This window comes from Diospyros lotus, chromosome 1 (genome assembly GCF_014633365.1).
Source record: "Diospyros lotus cultivar Yz01 chromosome 1, ASM1463336v1, whole genome shotgun sequence".
Taxonomy (NCBI): Eukaryota; Viridiplantae; Streptophyta; class Magnoliopsida; order Ericales; family Ebenaceae; genus Diospyros; species Diospyros lotus.
In genome coordinates, this window is record NC_068338.1 from 22,759,475 (window position 1) to 22,777,806 (window position 18,332).

The following is an 18,332-nucleotide window of genomic DNA, read 5'->3' on the forward strand; positions in this document are numbered from 1 at the left end:
CTTTGGACTTGCTCAATATTCTTCCAACGTAGCTATGGAAGATTTGCAAGGGTCTCTAGTCATTATCCACAATTTTTAAAATCCATTCTTGAATCAAGGTGGAATTTGTTGATTTTATGTGATTCAAAATGTGTTTTGTATTTTATCAGAATGTTGGCATGTTGTTACATGATATTGAGATGCATATTATATTTATTTTTAAATATAATCAAGTCTCATTATACTTGCTGTTAATATAATGCATGTTATTACTTGTTATGGGTTGTTGAGTTTTATTATGAGCTGAGCCCATATCTTTTCGAAACGTTTGTCCATTGCTGGCCTGAGCCCATTTTTCTGGTCCATTTAGCACTGATATATAAGTGCTAAGAGATGCCCTAATCGCTAGAACTTTCTGATATTTGTCTTGTGCTCTCTCTCTAAAAACCATAAATCGGCGATTCTTGAAGCGAGACACATATCGTGAATCTTTCGTTCTGATCTCTGTTTCAATCGGTTGTTTGGTTGCTTCCATGGTAAGATTTGAAGGTAAGAACAATTTTATTGCTTAAATCTCTATGTCGTTTTAACACCTGAGGCGTGAGAGGTTGTTAACTGATAGAACAGATACTTATTGATCGTGAGATCAGTATAGAACAGATCTTTCTTGATCTTATTATTTTGTTTATGTTTTTCAGTTGTATTGCAATATTGTTTTTCTTTTCAGTTTATGATCTTGTAATCTTTTGTAAACATTGAGATCTAGTGGATTGACTAGAGGCGGAGCCTCTACCGTGAGTAGGATCTATTGATCCGAACATGTATATCTCTGTGTCTTGTGTGTATCGTTTCTGGCTTTAAGATTTTTGGTTGTACTGTTTATCGCGCTTGATCTGTGTTTGGCCGAGGAATCAGGTTGTTCAAAACCTACAATTTGTTATGCTTTGTCTCTATAAAAATTCAACAAAATTGGTATTAAAGCATATTTCTTGAGGGATTTGTGAGTATCCTTAATCAAATGAAGGCAGATAAGACATTCTCAGTTGAATCACTGGTCTTTGATGATGACAACTATCAAGCCTAGGCTGTTAGAATGGAAGTTCATTTGGATGCTTTGGATTTGTGGGAAGTAGTTGAAGATGACTATGAAGTTCCTCCACTACTTGTGAATCCAACAGTTGCTCAGATCAAGAATCATAAGGAGAAAAGGACCAATAAGTCAAAAGCAAAAGCTTACATGTACTCTGCACTTTCAAGCACAATATTTAATAGAATCATGAATCTACAATCAACAAAAAAGATCTGGGAGTATCTAAAAAAATAATACCAAGGCAATGGAGGACAAAGAACATGCATGTGCTAAATTTGATCAGAGAATTCGAGATACCAAGAATGAAAGAGTCAGAATCCATTAAAGAGTACTTTGACAAGCTGCTCGGTATTGTGAACAATGTGAGACTGCTTGGTAAGGATTTGTCTGATGAGAGAATTGTGCAAAAAATTCTAGTTACATTACCTAAGAAATATGAAGCTAAAATCTCATCTTTAGAAGAGTCAAAGGCTTTGTCAAGCATTTCTTTGGCAGACTTGGTGAATGCATTACAGGCACATGAGCAAAGAAGGATGATGAGAAAAGAATTCTATGGAGAGTGTTTTTCAAGCAAAGACACAGCAATTAGGAGGAGGCAAAGAAATGAGGAACAATAGGAGGTAGAACAACAAGAAGCCTAACAACAATGCTGGCAACGACAAAAGCAATGATGGAACTTATCCACATTGCAAGAAGACCAATCATCCGCAAAAGAAGTGTTGGTGGAGGCCAAATATTCAATGTAGAAAATGTGGTTAGATTGAGCACATGGAGAAGATTTGCAAGTCATAGAAGCATGAAGAGGAAGCAAATGTCGTTGTTGAACAATATAAGGAGGAGCAGTTGTTTGTTGCATCATGCTTTCCAACAAAGAATAGTTGTAGCGACTCTTGGCTTATCGATAGTGGTTGTACAAACCACATGACAAATGATCGAGAGCTTTTTAAAGAACTTGATAAAACTGACATTTCCAAAGTCAGGATTGGAAATGGTGAATACATCGCAGTTAAGGGCAAAGGAATAGTGGCTATAGAGAGTCTAACAAGTTTGAAATACATTACTGATGTTTTATATGTTCATAACATTGATCAAAACATGCCCAGTGTTGGACAATTACTTGAGAAGGGCTTCAAAATATTATTTGAAGACCAATGGTGCAAGATTAAAGATGCAGAAGGCAAAGACACATTTAAGATAAAAATGAGAGGAAAAGCTTTTGATATTTTACTCTTGTGAGTATTATTTTGATAATGACAAATGATATGAAAAACAAAGTATATAATATTTATTCAAAAATCAATTTCAAAGCATGATGTCAAAAGTTTGTTCAAAAGAGAAAAATCCATATATGACATTTCAAGGTATGCATGATCTTTCAAAGTATGTTTAAAAGAAAATTCTTTATGAGATTGATCTCAAATAAATGAAAATAGGTGATCTTTCCAAAAAATCAAATTCAAAATGGTCACCAATTAGGAGCAAATTTCTCTTAAGAAAAATTTCAAATCTGTTGATAAAAGTTTCAAAATTTAACTTAGCATCTGTCGACTAACTTAAGCCATTCTGTTGACTAATAGAATGCAAGTTTTTGATTATGTCGACTAAGCTGAGTCTCTGTCGACTAATAATGTGTTTGTTTTTTTGAAAATTTTTTCTAAGCCTTATTCTGTCGACAAATCCCTAGGCTTTGTCAACTAATTGAATCAATAAAATGATTCTGTTGACAAATAGTATCAATATGTTGACTAAGTCTAGTATTATTGCCTAAATCTGTCAACTAACTTGTTTCATCTATTGATAGTTTGTATTGTAAAAACTTGTAACGACTAGTTTTTGGATGCATTAAATGTGACCCAACCACCTCCAATGGTCTGATTTTTGGATGCATTCACCCACAACTATAAATACATGGATGGTGGCTTATTTAAAGGGCTTAGAACATTTATTGCTCAACTACCAAGTGCTCAAAGCTTCAATGTACTTCAAATTTTTCTTTGTTCTCTCTTGTTTCTTTGTAAAGGCTTTATATTCAAGTGTTTATATTCATTCAAACCTTTTATTCATTGTTGAGAGAATTTGTAACTAAGAGTGTTAATTCTTAAATTCTCTATTTCAATTTATATTGTATCTTCCTAACAAGAGCTAGAGGGCCTACATTGTGTAAGAGGAATTGTATTTTTCCTAGTCATTGGACTAGAGGACTTACTTGATTCAAGTAGGGGGTTTCTAGTGGATTCGTTTCAAAATCCTTAGTGAGTAACTAAAATAGTGGATTAGGCTTGGTAAGCCAAACCACTATAAATTCTTGTATCTCCTTGTTTTATTTTTCTTTCTTCAAGCATTGCAAGTTGGTATTTTATTTAGCCTATATTTAAATCACTAATCTATTTTTGGATCAAGGATTTTTCAAATTCAATCATTTTTTTAAATTAACCTAATTCATCTCCCTCTTGGGTATTGGTGCCATTGCTATATAATTATATTACCTTTGCCCCAAATCTATTGGAGGAAGGGCAGATAGCCTTTCCATGTAACACAAGCAATGCAGAATTATGGCACAGAAGGCTTGGGCATTTTCATCATGATGGACTTCTTTAATTATATGCAAAAACATGATATGATGAAATGACTGCTACTGCTAGAAGAAAGTGTGGTAGATTGTGTAGCTTGTCAGTATGGCAAACAAGGCAGAAGTCCCTTCTCTCAAACTGTATGGAGAGCAACACACAATGTAAGCACCCCCGCCCGGATATGCCAACCACCTGGTCTATCCGAACGAAAGCGCTTACATAAAGGAAGAGAACAGACACAAGACAAAAATACCCTGGCATGCATACATAGGAAATACGACAGCGAAAGCAAAAACAATAAAAATGCATGCCCACAAGTATCCCACTGGAACAGCGGTCACGGAGTATATAAAAATATATACAAACCCTATGCCAATAAATAGGAGTTACAAGGAACAGCCTGGCATAGTCAAAAATAAAAGACAGGCACTCTAACAAAACATCAGAGATGACGGGGGCAGATAACTGTACACCCTACCAACATGACTGGCTGCTAGGTGGTGCGGTCCTCGCCCTCGGCCTTCGCCTTCCCTTTACCTGGAATGATGGAAAACAAGGTGAGTCGCAAGACTTAGCAAGTTTATATGAAAATGAAGGCTATAACAAGAATAGAAGAGGAGAATCACCCCAAATATAAACCCACATGTACACACAAGCCATGTGACGCAACAAAATAATAGTGCCGCGTAATAAAAGCATATACCGATCCTTGGGGCCCACATAAGACACATGGTACCCAAGTCCCATACCAACCTACTGCCGCCCTAAAACGCAACATAAATCTCCACAAACTTGTGCGCACTGTCCCAGGTCGGTACTCCCGTCACCCGTATCCCTGTCGGTACTCCCGACAGCCGAGCCATAGGCTCCCTCGGAACGATACTCCCGTCCGAGAACTAAATACTACCAGTAACCATGCAATGCACATAAAATGCAATGGCGTAATGAGCATCAACGTGATACATGACGCTTATACATCCAGGCATCAGGCCATGCTCCGCCCATATAGTAAACCACACGCGATGCATATGCCCGTGTTGGACGCAACATAACCAAGCTAGAATGTCCATGACCAAGCATAACCAAATCATGATAATCTCGACATGCAGCCCGTACCCATGTGCACGCCAAACCATGCAACAAGAATAAAATATACCCAGACATGCTATAATCACATAACGGTGGAGCTAGTCAGCAGTGTCTGGCACTGGTCAGCGGTCTGTGACTAGGAGAGACCAGCTGACGGCCTAAGATAGACCGTACAACAGTCACACCGTCACCGAACAGCCGATCCTTGCCCCTACTGCACAACCACTCTAGCCAATAAACAAACAAAAATCCAATAATAATACCCGACAGTTAAGAACCTAGCCCCGGGTGAGTACGGCATCATTCCCATAGATTTGGGGGTGGTACAAACCCCCGTAGGCAATCAACGAATAAAACCCTCGAAACCAGGTTAATAAATTAAATTATTAAAACACACCGTTTAATATTCCATAATTTATTAACAGCCAAAACAAACGAAGGGAGGTCAAATAAATTGACAACGAAAGAATCGACAAGGTGGGTATGAAGAACTTGCCTTAACGAAGATATCCTTAGGTTTGATTCAACCCAACACGATAAAAATTATACACACTACAATATCCCAATTATTTGCCAAAATTAATAAAATTGGTCTCTAAAAGAAATTCTGACCGCACAGAATATTTATTACTAGCTTGGCTACATACCTGGCTAATTAAATCGCTGATTAAACTTGATTTAATCTGAATTTAAGCCCCAAACTCTCCCACTTTTACGTTCACGAGCGCACTGAAATTTCTCCAAAATTGTTGGCTGTTCATATGCAAAAAGAAGCACCCGAATTGGGCTTAAATTCGACCAAAAACAAGCGGAGGAGGTGCGGCCACGCGGCAGCGTGCGGGCCAGTCGCTGGAGGCCACCGTCATTACCGAAACGACGTCGTTTTGACGTCCAATAGATGAAATAAATCAGCCAAAATTCCAGCCTCGCGCGCGCACGCCCGCAATTCGAACCCACGACCTCGCCCACGCCCTCCTCGCGTGCGCCCGCTCGCGCCTTCAACTTATATATAACTTATGTTATATTTAAGGTGATTTTTAGGCTTTTTCTGCAATTCACGCCAGCACCCCCAAACTCCCACACAACCACCCCCTATAATATTTACACTAACGCCTGAAACTTCTAAAAATCACACAATTTGATTTATTTTAATTTTTTTCTTATTCCAGAAATATTCTAAAATAATTAATTAATTGCCCTCATTTCTTATTTCCTTAAAAGCACATAATTTATTTTTTATTTAATCACAACAAGTTTTTATAATAATTCTTTTAAATTAAATTACCCCAAAATTAAATTAAATTGCCATTTACGGGACGTTACAAATCCTCCCCCCTTAAAAGAATTTCGTCCCTGAAATTCGTACCTGGCTAGGCAAATAACTGAGGGTGAAGTCGCCTCATATCCTCATCTAGCTCCCAAGTAGCCTCCTTAGGGGTATGCCGCTGCCACTGGACCTTCACATAGGGAATCGTACGGTTGCAGAGCACTTTCTCTTTCCGATTCACGATACTAGCAGGCAACTCGGTATATGACGCATCATCTCTCACCACAAGTGGGTGATAATCAATAACATGCCCGGGATCTGCCACGTACTTGCGAAGCATGGAGACATGAAAGACATCATGTACGTGGGCTAACTGAGGGGGTAAAGCTAACCTGTAAGCCAATGATCCGACTCGCTCCAATATCTCGAACGGTCCCACATAGCGAGGACTCAACTTGCCAGATACTCCAAAGCGTCGAACACCCCTCATCGGCATGACTCGAAGGAACACATGATCACCCACATCAAACTCCAAATCCCGGCGTCGTCTGTCAGCATAACTCTTCTGACGGTCCTAAGCTGCCTTCATCCTAGCCCGAATCAACTAGATCTTCTTTAACGTCTGCTCTACCAACTCCGGTCCAAGTAATGCTCGCTCCCCAATCTTAGTCCAGCAAAGCGGTGATCTACATGGTCGCCTGTACAACGCCTCAAATGGTGCCATCCCAATACTGGCCTGGAAGCTATTGTTGTAGGCAAACTCCACTAGCGACAAATGATCATCCCAGCTCCCATGGAAATCCAGTACATAGGCACGGAGCATGTCCTCCAAAGTCCGTATGGTCCGCTTCGACAGCCCGTCAGTCTGAGGGTGGAAGGCTGTACTGAAAGTCAGCTGGGTCCCCATAGCACTCTGTAACGCCTCCCAAAATCGTGAGGTAAACCGAGGATCCCTGTCTGACACACTACTGGCTGGCACTCCATGCAGTCTCACCACCTCATCAATGTATAACTTGGCCAGTCGATGAATAGGATAGGTTTTCTTGACAGGTAGAAAATGCGCTGATTTGGTCAACCGATCGATAATCACTCATATCGAATCGTACCCTCGGCTAGATCACGGCAATCCCGAGACGAAATCCATAGTTATACGCTCCCATTTCCACTCCGGCACAGATAAAGGTCGTAACAATCCCGCGGGCCTCTGGTGCTCAGCTTTAACCTGCTGGCACACTAAATATCGCGATACAAACTCTGCTACGCTCCTCTTCATGCTGCTCCACCAATACTGACGCTGTAAGCCCTGATACATCTTTGTTGCTCCATGATGGATAGTATAGGGAGAACGATGAGCCTCCTCTAGGATCCTCTGCCTGATATCACTGTCACTCGGCACACAAATCCGTCCATGAAACAATAGCAAGCCATCGTCCTTCTGGCTATACCCTAATGGCCCAAATCTCTCCATATCAGCCATGATCTCGCCAAGCTCCACATCCTGTCGCTGTCGATCGCGAATCTGATCCTCTAAATCTAAATGGATACTCATGGCAACACAATAAAGTGTAGGATTGTCTGATGCCACTGAGATAGTAAGATTACTCATCTGCTCCAATAAGAACTACTCCTGCACCATCATAGCTGCAACTGATGCTTCATGGCGGCTCAATGCATCTGCAACCACATTAGCTTTACCTGAGTGATAGAGGATCTCGCAATCGTAATCTTTAAGCAGCTCTAACCATCGGCGTTGTCTCATATTGAGTTCCCTCTGTGAAAAGAGGTACTTAAGGCTCTTGTGATCCGTGTAAATCTGGACTCTCTTACCATAAAGATAATGCCTCCAAATCTTCAAGGCAAATACCACAGCCGCCAACTCCAGATCAAGTGTAGGGTAATTCTCTTCGTGCTTCTTCAATTGTCTGGATGCATAAGCATTCACTCGGCTGTCCTGTATTAAAACGCACCTTAACCCTGCATATGAGGCATCACTGTATACAGTAAATAACTCACCACTCCTGGGTATCGTTAGTACTGGCGCCGAAGTCAAACTCCGCTTCAACTCCTGGAAGGATCTCTCATAAGACTCATCCCAAATAAATCTGGCGCCTTTCCTTGTCAACTTCATCATGGGTGATGCAAGCCGTGCAAAGCCTTCTATGAATCGTCGATAATACCCAGCAAGGCCAAGAAAACTACGAATCTCCGTCACTGTCATCGGTCTCGGCCAATCCATCACGGCTCTGGTCTTCTCTAGATCTAATGAGATACCCTCACCTGAGACCATGTGTCCCAAGAATACCACTCGGGTCTGCCAAAACTGACATTTAGAAAACTTGACATACAACTGCTCCTCTCTGAGCTTCTGCAGAACCACGCTCAGATGCGCCTCGTGTATCTCAGGGCTCGGTGAGTAGACTAGGATGTCGTCAATAAAAACTATGACAAAAGAATCCAAATATTCCTTGAATACCCTGTTCATCAGATCCATAAACACTGCAGGGGCATTAGTCAGCCCAAATGGCATGTCCACAAACTCGTAATGCCCGTAACGTGTACGAAATGCGGTCTTCGCAATATCCTCATCTCTAACTCGCACCTGATGATAACCTGACCGCAAATCTATCTTGGAAAATACCGATACACCACGCAACTAATCCAATAAATCATCCACACGGGGTAGGGGGTACTTATTATTAATTGTTACCTGATTAAGCTGTCGGTAATCTATACACAGTCGCATAGACCCGTCCTTCTTACGCACAAATAATACTGGGGGCCCCCATGGCGATGTGCTCAGTCGAATAAATCCCCTCTCCAAAAGATCTTGCAACTGCATCTTGAGTTCTTTCAATTTATTAGCAGCCATACAATAAAGAGTCTTAGAAATAGGTTGCGTACCTAGCATTAGATCAACTGCAAAATCAATCTCCCGGTGCGGTGGTAGTCCCGGCAACTCATTTGGGAACACATCTGGAAAGTCTCGCACCACAGGATAGGCAGCCAACTCCTTCTTCTCCCCAGCTATCACAGTCACAAATCGAAAATAGGCCCCACACCCACGTCGTATAAGCCTCTCGGCATGCATAACCGATATCATCGGCGTAGTCACCATTGGCTTCACACCCCGGTATGTAATAGCTGGTCTCCCCGGACACTCAAATGAAATCACCTTCCGACGACAATCAACTCGAGCATAGTGTCGTGAGAGCCAATCCATACTCAACAGTAAGTCAAAATCCTAGATCGCCAAAACAACAAGATCCTCCAAAAATACCTAGTCGTGAATCCCTATCTCACAATCCCTAACCACCTCACTCCCCATCAACACCGTCCTTCCCGGTGTCGAAACAGATAAATCATATGGCAAGGGGTTACACGGGATCGGGATCTTATGCAACAGATGGGGTGCTATGAAAGAGTGGATAGAACCTATATCAGATAAGGCACGTGCATCGTGACCATGGAGAGAAAGTATACCTTACACCGTATCACTGCCCTCAGCTGCCTCGGCTGCTGTCACCGCAAATGCCTTCCCCTGCATCTGAACTCTCTCTGTGGGCCCTGGGCGCTGTGCTGCTAGTAGGGGTAATGGTGCTCCTGGACCCTGCGCTCTCGGTGCAGTCTGCCTCTGCGCTGGTCTGGGCCCTACACCTCCCGTCCATGGCCCTCCAATCTGTGCTGGCTGGGTGCACACGTTCGCCCGATGACCCCTCTATCCACAACGAAAGCAAATGATATCCTGCCCTGTGGCCGGTGTGCTGGTGGGGCCGGTGTAGCCGGTCTAAGCCCTTATGGATAGTCCCTGTTCAGATATCCCGGTAGACCACAACGATAACACACGTCCCGACGTACATCCCGGCATTACCCCTGGTGTCTCTGCCCACACTGCCAGCATTGTGGAAGCCCTGAACTCTTACTGCCCGCATCCCGCTTTCTCTTCTTACTGCTACTCCTTGTGTCCTTCATGACTGACTGATCCGATCGAGCCTCCAATCGGTCCCTCTCCACTGCGTGGGCTCGCTGAACAGCTGTCGAAAAGTCGGGTGCCTCGATACCATCCATGGCGTGACGAATCTCTAGTCGTAACCCCCTTTGAAACTTGTTGACTCTGCGAGACTCAAGGGTCACTAACTCTGGAGCATAACGAGATAACGCCACGAACTCAGTCTCGTACTGTGTAACTGTCTTGCTCCCCTGCTATAAATCAATAAACTCGAACACCTTCTGCTCTCTGACCCAAGCCGGTACATAAGTCTCATTGAACGCCGCGACAAACTGTGCCCATGTCGGGCCCCCATCACCATATCGTTGTCTAGTGGTCTCCCACCATCGCTCGGCGTCACCTTGCAACAGAAAAGTCCCCAATCGAACCCTATGGGCCTCTGCACAGCCTATAGATCGTAGATGCTTCTCCACTGCTAATAACCAATCCTCGGCCTCTGTCGTGTCGGCGCCTCCACTAAACACTGGTGGACGTAGGGCCATAAAATTTTTAAGTAATGCGGCACCAGAACCTGTACCCGTCTGTCTGTCTCTCATCTCCTGTACCTGTCGTCGATACCTCAGGAGTAGGAACAAGATGCTCTCTACCTCGCGCCAGCGGTCTACCACTACCTCTTCCACGACGTGCGTCCATGAGTCCTACATAACCAAGATTAATTAGAACGCATTTCGAAATAACAGACACGACCTAACACTCTAACTCTACCTAACAACCTTGGTGTACAGTTACTTGTCCCCTAAATTGACTCAATGACGCTCTGATATCAACATTGTAAGCATCCCCGCCCGGATATACCAACCACCCGGTCTATCCGAACGAAAGCGCTTACATAAAGGAAGAGAACAAACACAAGACAAAAATACCCTAGCATGCATACATAGGAAATACGACAGCGGAAGCAAAAACAATAAACATGCATGCCCATAAGTATCCCACTGGAACAGCGGTCACAGAGTATATAAAAATATATACAAACCCTGTGCCAATAAATAGGAGTTACAAGGAACAGCCTGGCACAGTCAAAAATAAAAGACAGACACTCTAACAAAACATCAGAGATGACGGGGGCAGATAACTATACACCCTACCAACACGGCTGACTGGTAGGTGGCGCAATCCTCGCCCTCGGCCTTCGCCTTCCCCTTACCTGGAATGATGGAAAACAAGGTGAGTCGCAAGACTCAGCAAGTTTATATGAAAATGAAGGCTATAACAAGAATAGAAGAGAAGAATCACCCCAAATATAAATCCACATGTACACACAAGCCATGTGACGCAACAAAACAATAGTGTCGCGTAATAAAAGCATATACCGGTCCTTGAGGCCCACATAAGACACCTGGCACCCAAGTCCCATACCAACCTGTTGCTGCCATAAAAGGCAACATAAATCTCCACAAACCTGTGCGCAATGTCTCGGGTCGGTACTCCCGTCACCCGTATCCCTGTCGGTACTCCCGACAGCCGAGCCATAGGCTCCATCGGAACGATACTCCCGTCCGAGAACTAAATACTACCAGTAACCATGCAATGCATATAAAATGCAATGGCGTAATGAGCATCAACGTGATACATGGCGCCCATACATCCATGCATCAGGCCATGCTCCGCCCATATAGTAAACCACACGCAATGAATATGCCCGTGCTGGATGTAACATAACCAAGCTAGAATGTCCATGACCAAGCATAACCAAATCGTGATAATCCCGACATGCAGCCTGTACCCATGTGTACGCCAAACCATGCAACAAGAATAAAATATACCCAGGCATGCTATAATCACATAACGGCATAGCTAGTCAGCAGTGTCTGGCATCGGTCAGCGGTCTGTGACTAGGAAAGACCAGCCAACGGCCTAAGATAGACTGCACAACAGTCACACCGTTACCGAACAGCCGATCCTTGCCCCCACTGCACAACCACTCTAGCCAATAAACAAACAAAAATCCAATAATAATACCCGACAGCTAAGAACCTAGCCACGGGTAAGTACGACATCATTCCCATAGATTTGGGGGTGGTACAAACCCGCGTAGGCAATCAACGAATAAAACCCTCGAAACCAGGTTAATAAATTAAATTATTAAAACACACTGTTTAATATTCCATAATTTATTAACAGCCAAAACAAACGAAGGGAGGTCAAATAGATTGACAACGAAAGAATCGACAAGGTGGGTATGAAGAACTTGCCTTAACGAAGATATCCTTAGGCTTGATTCAACCCAACACGGTAAAAATTATACACACTACAATATCCCAATTATTTGCCAAAATTAATAAAATTGGGCTCTAAAAGAAATTCTGACCGCACAGAATATTTATTACTAACTTGGCTACATACCTGGCTAATTAAATCGCTGATTAAACTTGATTTAATCTGAATTTAAGCCCCAAACTCTCCCACTTTTACGTTCACGAGCGCGCTGAAATTTCTCCAAAATTGTTGGGTATTCATATGCAAAAAGAAGTGCCCGAATTGGGCTTAAATTCGGCCAAAAACAAGAGAATGAGGCGCAGCCACGTGGCAGCGCGCGAGCCAGCTGCTGGAGGCCACCGCCATTACCGAAACGACGTCGTTTCGACGTCCAATGGCTAAAATAAATCAACCAAAATTCCAGCCTCGCACGCGCACGCTCGCGATTCGAACCCGCGACCTCGCCCACGCCCGCCTCGCGCGTGACCGCTCGCGCCCGCACATGCCTTCAACTTATATATAACTTATGTTATATTTAAGGTGATTTTTGGGCCTTTTCTGCAATTCAGGCCAGCACCCCCAAACTCCCATTAATCACACAACCACCCCCTATAATATTTACACTAACGCCCGAAACTTCTAAAAATCACACAATTTGATTTATTTTAATTTTTTTCTTATTCCAGAAATATTCTAAAATAATTAATTAATTGCCCTCATTTCTTATTTCCTTAAAAGCACATAATTTATTTTTTATTTAATCACAACAAGTTTTTATAATATTCCTTTTAAATTAAATTATCCCAAAATTAAATTAAATTGCCATTTACGGGACGTTACACACAAGCTTCAACTGGTTCACACAAATGTTGGAGGACCTCAGAAAACATCATCTTTAAATAACAGTAAATACTATATTGTATTTATTGATGATTATACTAGATTTTGTTGGATTTATTTTCTGAAGTTAAAATCTGAGGTTGATAATGTATTTTGGAAATTTAAAGTATGGGTAGAGAATCAAAGTGGTTCCAGAATATAGGTAATAAGGTCAGATAATGAGAAGTAATACATTTCTGACAAGTTTAACAAATTTTGTGAAGAAACTGGTATTGAGCATCAACCTACAACACCTTATACTCTATAGTAGAATGGAGTAAGTGAGAAAAAAAACAGAACTATAATGAAGATGACAAAGAAATTGTGGGCAAAAGCTACAAACACAATAGTTTTTTTGCTAAACAGACTATCAACCAAAATTCTATAGAAGAGAACTATTGTAACATATTTTTTTATTAATGAGATAATGTGTTTAATGAAAAACCAAAATTAGATCCAAAAATTCAATGTGTTGAAATCATGTTTCGAAATAAGCATCCTTGGTTTTGAAACATGAACATATGGTTTTAGTTCGAAAATTCAAAAGTTTAAAAAATCTAAAGTTTGTGCATTATGTTTCAAAACTTGTTGTCTATATTTTGAAAACTCACTAAAAAATGTTTCTATATATGTTTCAAAATTAGCTTGATAAGATTTCAAATATTTTCTGAGTATGTATGTCATGTTTCGAAACTTGAATGTTATGTTTTGAAATATCTTTGTAATGAATGTATTTTGAAATGAGGCTTTGGTCTATATTTCAAAACATGCATGCTAGATTTCGAAACCTCTGTCGTTTCTGATAGCAAGAGCAAGAAAATTTGAAATATATTTTTTGTTAAATTTTGTTAAGTTGTATCTAAAAGCAATCAAATCTCTTAATTCCATTTTTGTGAAAGCAAATTCAAATTTAAAATTGTAATCATTGCATATTTTGGTAGGTAAATGTTTTGTATTGCATTAAATGTTATCCTAGTTTACAAGGCTAGCTGTAAAGTTGGATATTTCGGAACATAGAGTATATGTTTCGAAATCTCAATGCAAATTGGGATGTTTTGAAACCCGATTAGTTGTGTTTCGAAACTTATTTTAAAATTTCGTGAAATCTTGTCTCTAACGGTTAGAAACGATCAAAATTTTATATCTTTATATAAATAATAGGTGTTTGAAGATAAAGAAATTATTGAAGTGAACAAAAAGCATTTATTGAGCTCCAAAAAGAAAAATGCTCATACATTTATTGTGCATTGAATGTGTAAAGGAGAAACAAGTGGAACCAAAAAGTCTCATTATTTCTAGCTCTCCTTATCTCAAGCTGATATAAGAGATTTGTACAGCCATCAGTAAGGTATTTATTGATATCACAGTTGTTTGGGCTATAAAATTAATTTATCTTATTTACCATTTGTTGTGAGGTTTGAATTTAGCCTTAAAAACTCATTGTATGTAAAGATTTTGGGATGCATCTTGATAAAACCCTTGTTATTATCTAGTGATTGGGATTGAAAATCCTTTAAGTAGGAAAACTTGAAGATAGTGGACTAGGCTAACTGCCGAACCACTCTAAGATACTGTGTACTCAAATGTAGTTTTCGTTTTGCTATTGCTTATTGTTCAAACTCTTAAAAGAATTTTTGTCAAGTTAAAAAGAACTCTGTTTATTCAAAATAAATGAGTATTTTTTTTATATAAACATTATTGTTTACTCATTCTTAAGAAGATCATCTTTTGCTAAAATTGATATTTCGAAATACAAGATAAAAATTTCCAAATAGCTAAAAACAAAAACGTATATTTCGAAATCTGTACACTATATTTCAAAACTTGTTTAAACAGAAACTTTGATTTCAAAACATAATCAGAATATTTCGAAACCTACGATTCCTTCATTATACAGTATTCAAAGAAGTCAAATTTTTTATCCATTCTAATTCACCCCTCCCTCTTGGGATATAAAATGTCGTTAATCAAACTAACAAGAACCCCATTTGAAGCATGATTTGGTTATAAACCAGTCTTACAACATTTAAGAACCCTTGGTTGTCTATGTTTTTCTTATGTGCCATAGGTAAAAGGGACAAACTAGACAAGAAAGCAGAACTAGGAGTCTTTATTGGATATAACGGCTTATCCAAGGCTTATAGAACTTTCCAACCACAAAATGGAAAAATTCTTATAAGTAGAGATGTCAAGTTCATGGAAGATAAACAATGAAACTGGAAGGAGTCAGAAAAGGAGCAACACTTACAGTTTCAACATATTCCTAAGGATGACATAGATGATGTACCAGTTAGAGGTACAAGAATATTCTTTGATATTTATGAAAGGTGCAACCTTGTTGTTTTTGAGCCTACAGAGTTTAGAGAGGCAGAAAATGACGACAAGTGGATTGAACCGATAAAAGAGGATATCAGAATGATTCAAAAAAATGACACTTGGGAGCTGGTGGACAGAGCTCAACACAAAAAGCCTATATGTGTCAAATGGGTTTACAGAACCAAACTAAATGTAGATGGTTCTATAAACAAATATAAAGCCAGACTAGTTGTGAAAGGGTATGCTCAAGTGTTTGGAGTAGATTTCTCTGAGACTTTTGCTCTAGTAGCACGACTTGATACAATCAGAATGGTACTTGCCTTGGCAGCACAAAAGGATGGAAGGTTTATCAGCTGGATGTAAAATTTGCATTTTTAAATGGTTATTTGCAGGAGGAGATCTTTGTGGTGTAGCCAGAAGGTTTCCAAGTCAAGGGACAAGAGGAGAAGGTTTACTTGTGTAATACCAGAAAATTCCTTGAGGACTTAAGTGCAATTTTTATTAGGACGTAAGTGAAATTTTCTCAAATTTTGAGGGCTAAAGTGTAAGTTTTCAAAGTTGTGGGTTGAAGTGCAAACTTGGAAAACTTGAGGGCTAGGGGAATTAGGGCCAAAGCGCAAAGGAAGCAAAATTGATGGACCAAATGGCAAAGGTAGGTGTGAAACCTACCATGGCCGTTATGGCCGCACATGGCCGCTAGACATCAGGTTTAATGGTCGATCAGAGGAAAAGATAAGGCCATCATGGTGTTAGGGATAAACTTAAGGTCGTGGGGCGAGTTGATTGGCAGAAGAAACGGCTGAAAATGGCTATAAATAGCCGGACATGGCTGAGGGTTTCTTCATCAAGTTTTGGATTTAATTTCGTGTGTTTTTGGAAAAATCGTGAGGATTTGATAGAGCGCTTTTGTTCTCAAGGTAGCAATGATCATTTCTAAAAATTTTAGGGCATTTTAATGTCATTTTCAGGGGGTTTTGGGGTATGGCTAGAAAATCGAGCTTCGCTGAAGCCAAGCTTTAATCGACCATTTTCGGGTATTTGGGCTGAAATCTTGGGAAACCAAGGTTGCCATCGTGTTCAAGAGGCTGAATATAGCAAGGGATGAGAAGAAATCAAGGCAGATCAATCCCTGACTGAAGAGAAGGCTGCCGGGGAAGACACGTGGCAAACATGTGAGAGGCAAGTGGCCGGACGCATGGCAAGCGCATAAGGTAATGAAAAAATGAAAAAAAAAAAAAGGAAAAAAAAAGGAAGAAAAGGAAAAAAATGGGAAAAAAAATGTGAAAAAATTATAGAAAATTAGGAAATGTTGTTTTATTGATATTCTGAAAATTTTGGCCAGAAAATTATCTGAGCACACATTTCGAGGTTAAGACACGCATATCGAGGAAGCTTGAGAGACTAAGTCAAGGTGAGTGAATTTTCCCAAAAATGTACATTTTGTCATATATGTACATGTTTTGTTGCATCGATGATTGTGATTTTTCATTTAGCATGATGTTGTTGGCACTTGATACTTGTGTTGGGGTGGGATGTTGCCCTAGTAGTAGCCACATTTCCCCAAAGGTGTTTGTCGAAAAGTCGCAGGAGCATCCCGGGCCGTGTGTGTTTGTCGGATGACTGCCTCGGGTTCTGTGCCAGGCTAGAATGTCGATGAAAGCTACACTAGGGTGTCTGTTTATTCATGTCCATGCATCATACATTCATGAAACTATTTTAAACCCCCACTTAGAAGATTCATCTTCTAATTTGGACTTTTGTCCTTAAAATATTTCACGTTTCAGGTGAATCAAGCGATATGAAGGGAACAGGAATGGCTGAAGCGTAGGTTAGTTTCAATTCCTGATGTTCCCTAGGTCTAAAATAGTTTTATATGTTATTGCACCTATTGGATATTATAGTTTATTGGTTGTTGAGAGCAGTAGTGCACAATTGTGCTTGTATTCAAGCGGTATGAAGGGAAAATGAATGGCTGAAGCGTAGGTTAGTTTCAATTCCTGATGTTCCCTAGGTCTAAAGTAGTTTTATATGTTATTGCACCTATTGGATATTATAGTTTATTGGTTGTTGAGAGCAGTAGTGCACAATTGTGCTTGCATGAAATTATGATATCTTTTAGGTTTTGGTTCTAGCTTCTGCAAGTGTTTATATTACCTTTCCTTAGCTTTCATTTGGAATGCTGAATATATTTATGGGGATTATATATTGAGGAATTTGTGATGAAAAAATAAATCCCAAGAATAACGACACATTGGAAAGGGCAGGTCATTACAACTTGTTAAAGAAAGCCTTGTATGGCCTTAAACAAGCTCACAGGCCTGGTACAACAATATTGATAAACACCAACTAGGTCTTGCCTTTGTAAAAAGCCTAAGTGAAGCTACATTGTATGTAAAAGAAACTAATGCTAATTTGATCATAATTTCTATTTATGTTGATGACATGCTTGTGAGGAAGAGCTAATAAAGGAGTTTAAGGCCGAAATGCTCAAAGTATATGAGATAACAGACCTTAGCCAAATGTCGTATTTTTTGGGAATGGAGATGAAGCAAAATCAGGATGGAGTCTTCATATGTCAAAAGAAATATGCAGGAGAAATACTTAAGAAATTTCATATGGAAGATTGCAAATGCACAGTACCCCCCATGGGTGGATTTATGTGTGAGCTGCCCTGACAGCTCATTATGAAATTTAAATTTTGAAAGGTAGCCCACAATGAAATTTAAATTTTGAAGGTAATTTTTTAGTCCAACTTCAATCCAGCCCACCCTAATTTTTTCCAGCCACCTCAACCTAAATTCCTAGATCTGCCCCTAAGTACCCTAATGAATTAGAAGGAGAAATTTAGCAAGGATGATGCATCAGACAAAATTAATGAAGGTCAGTACAGAAATTTGATTGGTTGTTTGATGTATCTTACTACCATCAGACCAGACA